This window comes from Artibeus jamaicensis, unplaced genomic scaffold (assembly GCF_021234435.1).
Source record: "Artibeus jamaicensis isolate MK-2021 breed Jamaican fruit bat unplaced genomic scaffold, CSHL_Jam_final contig_432, whole genome shotgun sequence".
Lineage (NCBI taxonomy): Eukaryota > Metazoa > Chordata > Mammalia > Chiroptera > Phyllostomidae > Artibeus > Artibeus jamaicensis.
This window is the reverse complement of record NW_026521828.1, coordinates 2,324,465-2,330,464: the sequence shown is the minus strand read 5'-3', so window position 1 is coordinate 2,330,464 and position 6,000 is coordinate 2,324,465.

Here is a 6,000-nt window from a genome sequence, read left to right as displayed (position 1 = left end):
TGGAAAACTTATTTGAACAAATAATAACAGAGAACTTCCCCATTCTGGCAGAAGAAATAGACTTCCAGGAAATCCAGGAAGCTCAGAGAGTCCCAAAGAAGTTGGACCCAAGAAGGAACACACCAAGACATATCATCATTACATTAGCCAAGATTAAAATGAAGGAGAGAATCCTAGAAGCAGCAAGAGCTAAGGGGACAGTCACCTACAAAGGAGTTCCCATCAGACTGTCAGCTGATTTCTCAAAAGAGACCTTACAGGCAAGAAGGGGCTGGAAAGAGGTATTCCAAGTCATGAAAACCAAAGACCTACAACCAAGATTGCTCTATCCAGCAAAGTTTTCATTTAGAATGGAAGGACAGATAAAGTGCTTCTCAGATAAGACCAAATTCAAGGAGTTCATCATCACCAAGCCCTTATTATATGAAATGTTAAAGGGACTTACCTAAGAAAAAGAAGATAAAAAAGATGAACAGTGAAAGGACAGCAAACTCACAGTTATTAACAACCACACCTAAAACAAAAACAAACTAAGAGGACAGCTAGATCAGGAGCAGAACCATAGAAATGAAGATTACATGGAGGGTTAGCAACAGGGGAGTGGGAGGAGGAGAAGGGGGGAGAAGGTACAGAAAATAAGTAGCATAGACAGTAGATAGAAAATAGATGGGGGGACGGTAAGAATAGTAGGGGAAATACAGAATCTAAAGAATTTGAGACACGTGTTCATGAACTAAAGGGGGAAATGGTGGGGAAGGGGTATGCAGGGTGGAGGGGAATGGAGGGGGGAATAGAACAAATGCAATGGCATAATCAATAAAAAAGTTTAAAAAATTATGAAAATACCACACTTATTTTTTAGTCACCAATAGTCTAAGTACATATACACATAATTTCAAGGAATATATGAAATCTTAATAGAATCAAAAAGTAATATGTGACAACATGCTTTGACTAGGTAGAAGAGTACCTTCTAAAAAATTTATTTTGAATTAGGTAAAAAAAAAACATATTTATGGCTTCTGATGAGGCTCTAACCCCCAGGATGAATTTTTTTGCATTAATTTAATATTGATGGTTTTGATATTGCCATCACCATGACCCTCATAACTGAAGCTGTGAGCATATACCCATTCATCATGAGCTGCCATCCTTGAAAGGTTGATGTTGTTGAAACTTCTGAACTGGAAGCGATCTCGGGAAACATGAAATTGTATACCTTCCTTTTTAGATCGGAACCTGAGGTCCACAGAACTTATGCTTTGGGGCTGTGGTGATCAACTGTTGTTTAACTCCCTCCTACATGAATCAGTGATATCAGGTACTTCACTGCTGTCAAAGTAGGACCAACTGTAAGAAAAATTGATCATATAATAGTAGTGTTGATGATAGTGATCATGTTAACAAAGGTGATGATAATTACCATTTGTGGCTCCTCCACTGTACGTAGTATTGAGTAGTGGTCAAAAATACAAGTCCTAGCCCTGGATGGTGTAGCTCAGTGGATTGAACGTGGGCCTGTGAACCAAACAACTGCACTTTGATTCCCAGTCAGGGCACATGTCTGGGTTGCAGGCCAGGTCCCAGCAGGGGATGCATGAGAGGCAACCATATATTGATATTTCTCTCCCTCTCTCCTTCCCTTCCCTTCCTCTCTAGAGATAAATAAATAAAATCTTCAAAAATATATAAGTCCTAGAGTTAGGCTACCTTAGTTCAAATCTCACATTTCTCATGACCTAGCTAAGCATCAACTATTATACCTGTGAAAGGGGACTAGACAAAGTGTATGCATTGTTTGAACACTGAGAAGATTAAATGCTGTAAAGTTTTGGTAGAGTATTTTTTATATAAATATGAACAATTATTCCATGACAGTTCTAAACAAAGTGGTTATTATTGTTCCCATTTTATAGTTAAGAAAATTAAGTCTTAGAGAATTTAAATTGTTTGACCTGGAACAAATAGATAGTGATTGATAATATGATATTTATCCCAAACAGTAGAAAATGGCAATTATAGAGATTCTTATAACTGCATCCTAAGTATCTTTAATGTAACGATCAATGCTTTGGTGAAAAGACATTTCTTGGGGTCCTTCTGGGAAATTTAGTGAGTGAGGGGTGGGTGAAGAGAATGCACGAATCACTCCAAAAATTCCTCTTTTAAACCTATAGATTATTTTCCTTACATTACAATACAGGTCAACATGGAGTCCATGTTTTGGTCTACCAACTAGGGAAACTGATAACGGTGGCCAGCTGTTCATGTTAGCACCTCAAGTTCAGCATTTCTGGTATATGTGGCTAGTTGTTAATGGAGTCAGACAAATCTAATGTTATGTTTCTTCTTCCCTAAACTAGCACTTTTGGAATCCATTTTTATATATGATAATATCATATAGATACATAATCTCCTATGTTTCAAAATTTTGAAATCTGTCTCACCTACACACCAGTTCTTTCTGTGTAGTGTAGGTCATTATAATCTTTTTTTAAAAATTATTCTGGGATCTTTTTCTAGTCAAGGATCTGGCAGCAAAGTTGAGTACTGGCATTGGATATCAAAAGAATTAACATCCTCTTCAAAGAACATTGCTGTAAATTGGGTCATTATAGGTATTTAAGCAAAGTACTTGTGTCTTTAGATGGGAGATGCAGGAGAGCTACAGCTGCCAGTAGGGGAAATTCAATAAGATTTAGAGGGTCAGGAACTTACATTCATCTACATCTACCCAAATATTTTCATTCTAATCCTTAAGGCCCTACTGTTTTCTAAACAGTGACCTTGTTTTCCCTAGTTTTCTTAGCTTTTAAGATTTTATCTATTCATCTTCAGAGAGATGGGAAGGGTGGGAGAAAGAGAGGGAGAAAAACATCGATGCCAACAAGAAACACTAGTCGACTGCCCCTTGCATATGCCTCAGTGAGGACCCAAACCTACAATCCAGGCATGTGCCCTGACTGGGAGTCAAACCAGCAACCCTTCCATTTGCCAGATGACACCCAAACAATTGAACCGCACTGGCCAGGGCATGACCTAGTTTTCATATGAGACAGCTTTATGAATTCAGTTGGTTCTCCAACATGCAGAATCAACATTGACTTTTTTGTTCAGATAGATCAGGCCTACAGCTATAAAAGGGAAGACATTGTTTAGGGCAGTCATAGAAGTTTTATGGTTTTCCAACAATATTTTGAGGCAAAAATTGGAAATGCTGATCTTCACATCCATTCCTGGATGCTCTCCAGTACAGCCAGAATCAGCCATGATACTTCACTGTCCTTGAGGTCCCCACAACCTACAGAATATCTTTACAGAAGCGACTTGAACTGCTTTATCTGAGGCTTCTCAGGTAACAGTGGAAATAGCTGTTTGATTCCGAGTGTTTTGAAACATCACTTTCCTATTTTCTGCCCTGCCATATGGTGGGCGCTTCCTTCAACTCTTACCATTAAAGATTAACTTTCTTACTTTACTATATTCATGTCTCTCTTCTGGAATTATTTTTGGTAACAAATACTATGTTGGAGATTTATCAGAACAAAACCATAAACCACTCTAGGTGTTTCTAGAGGGATGAGTGGATATAATCCAGGAAATGAGATGCTTCTAGAACCATTGGCAAGACGGGATAATCTAAGGTCAGGGACATAGTCAGTATCTCTGATTTGCTACTAAGTTTCATCTTCATTTTTATTCAGAGCCTCGAGAAATAGCAGAAGCCAAAGGAGTGAATAATCACTGTAGCTTGCAGCCTAGAATTGGATGATTTACTATGGGATTCCTACAAATTTTCATAACATTTGATTTTATCCACCTGCTTATTGTTGCTAGAGTAATAATAGTGTTGCTGTGTCTGTGTGGTACCCTTCAGTCTTATTGGTATGACTTTCATTGGTAGAAGATGAGCTAGATACCTGGCAGCAAAATAGTCCCATATGGGTTGTAAGTAGGAGAGAGTCACATATTGTGTGTAGCCCTTAGCTCTTCATGCAGTACATACAACTGATAAAAATGCCTACTAATGATGAGCTACTGATGTTGTAAGTCTTCGTTAGCAGTATCACAGATAATTAACTATCTCTCTAACTGTTGTCAGTACATGTAACTACTATAGTAAAAAGATTCTTTAAGTGTACAAGAAACAGATTGGTTCCTTAGGGTACCCTCCTTTTTTACTAATAGAGCCCTGATGCCCCTCAGGCTAAAATTCTCATTGTCTGATTTATTATGCTAATGTAATGCGGTGCCCCTCTTTAATTTCAGAAGACATAGGAGGGAGAGTCTACACACTAGTTTTCTATTTGCTTGTTCTTTTTTATCAGTTACTCAAGCTTATTTCTGCTTTATACATGATTTTCATCCCTGTATGTGTTTCATATTTTTATATTAGATTTATTAGATGTTGATTTTTTAATTACAAATAATCTACTTTCAACACTTTCTTTGAATTAGTGCAAGTTCTTCTGGGCTTCATTCTCATTAAGAAGTATTGCTTTTAATATTTCTTTATTAAGATATAAGAATGCATGCATATGCACAATTATGTAAAATTGATTTGCATTTATGATAAACCACCGCAAGCAGGGTGGCAACTTTTTATTAAAACAAAGACTTAGAAAAACACTGGTTTTCTAAAGATACGATCATAGTGTAACTGCTACTTTACACATACAATTGCATTTAAGTCCTTGCAACAAGTCTAGGAGGCAGGCACTTCAAGTACCTCTGAACAGTGGATAAATTGTGGACCACTTGAACTGAGTGGCAGGTTCAGATTTAGAGCACACCTGCAGCGTCCAAACTCTCAGCCGCTACCTGGCGTCACCTCTCAGAATACAGAGAGCGTTACCTCTCATAACTCCTACTATTGAATCTTGTTTTCCATCAGAACCAAGAATGACTCTCTGTCTCCTCTAGGTCCATCTCTTCCCTACTGCTATCCTTCTGTCTGTGTACCCCCATCTCTGTTTCCCTGTATCTCCATCTTTCTCTTAAAGAATCCTTTCCTGGTCTCATCCTAAAGACTTCCCGCCTTCTGTCTTGGGATTCAAATGTTTTTCTTGATGTCAGCCACTCTTCAGCTTTTATTAGATTCCTCAGGCATTCCTCTCTTGGCCAAAGAGGATGGTCACAGTGCTACCAATTTTATATTTCCATTGTCCTCAAACACAGCAAAGTAGTGGCACTTAATGCCAATAATTGAGAATTCTTTAGGAGAAAATGCTCTTTTACAGAACTTTTTTGCACATTATCAAGAAAGAGCTGAGAGTTTCCAAGTCTGTCATATTTGTTCACAAGACAGAATCTGAACTTGGAAGTAATAATGTATAATGTTTAAACTGTATTTTAGAACTCAGTTTTTGTCTATTAATTTAGACAGCCTTTTCCCCAATTAATATAAATTAATAAAGTCATACTTAACTCTCCCCATAGACCTGCACACACGTATACTAACAAACAGATTTCTTGCAAATTTAATTGCAGTAGTTTTCCGTGGTTTAATGTTTCGTCTGGCAATATCACTCCATTCATCACTTTGAAATATAACAAAATTGTAACAAGAGCTCCTTTAACTGTGCAATGTCGATTTCATTCAATGAATTAACTAAAGCAAGTTACCAACAATGAGCAAAATGGTGCCCGGTCACTTACTAAAGTAACTGCTCCAAAGCCATATATTTTTGTCTTCTCTCGCTGCCCTTAAAAATCTTCCCCAGAGGACATAGCTCAAATTAGTCAGCTCCAAAGGGTTAACACAGGCACCATCAAGCCGCTCCTTTACCCGACAAATTATATCACTCTTCAGCATATGTCACTTGCACAAGTTTTCAACTCCTTTACTAAGGTAATGGGCCCAGAAGCTGGATGCCGCTGTATTTCGGCACCTGTCATTTTGACATTTCATGCTTTCCTTAGAAAAGAGAAGTGGGTAGAATGTGAGAAAAGTGGGACTTTGACAGTTTGTCAGAATATCTTGCAGCACAAACCAACCTG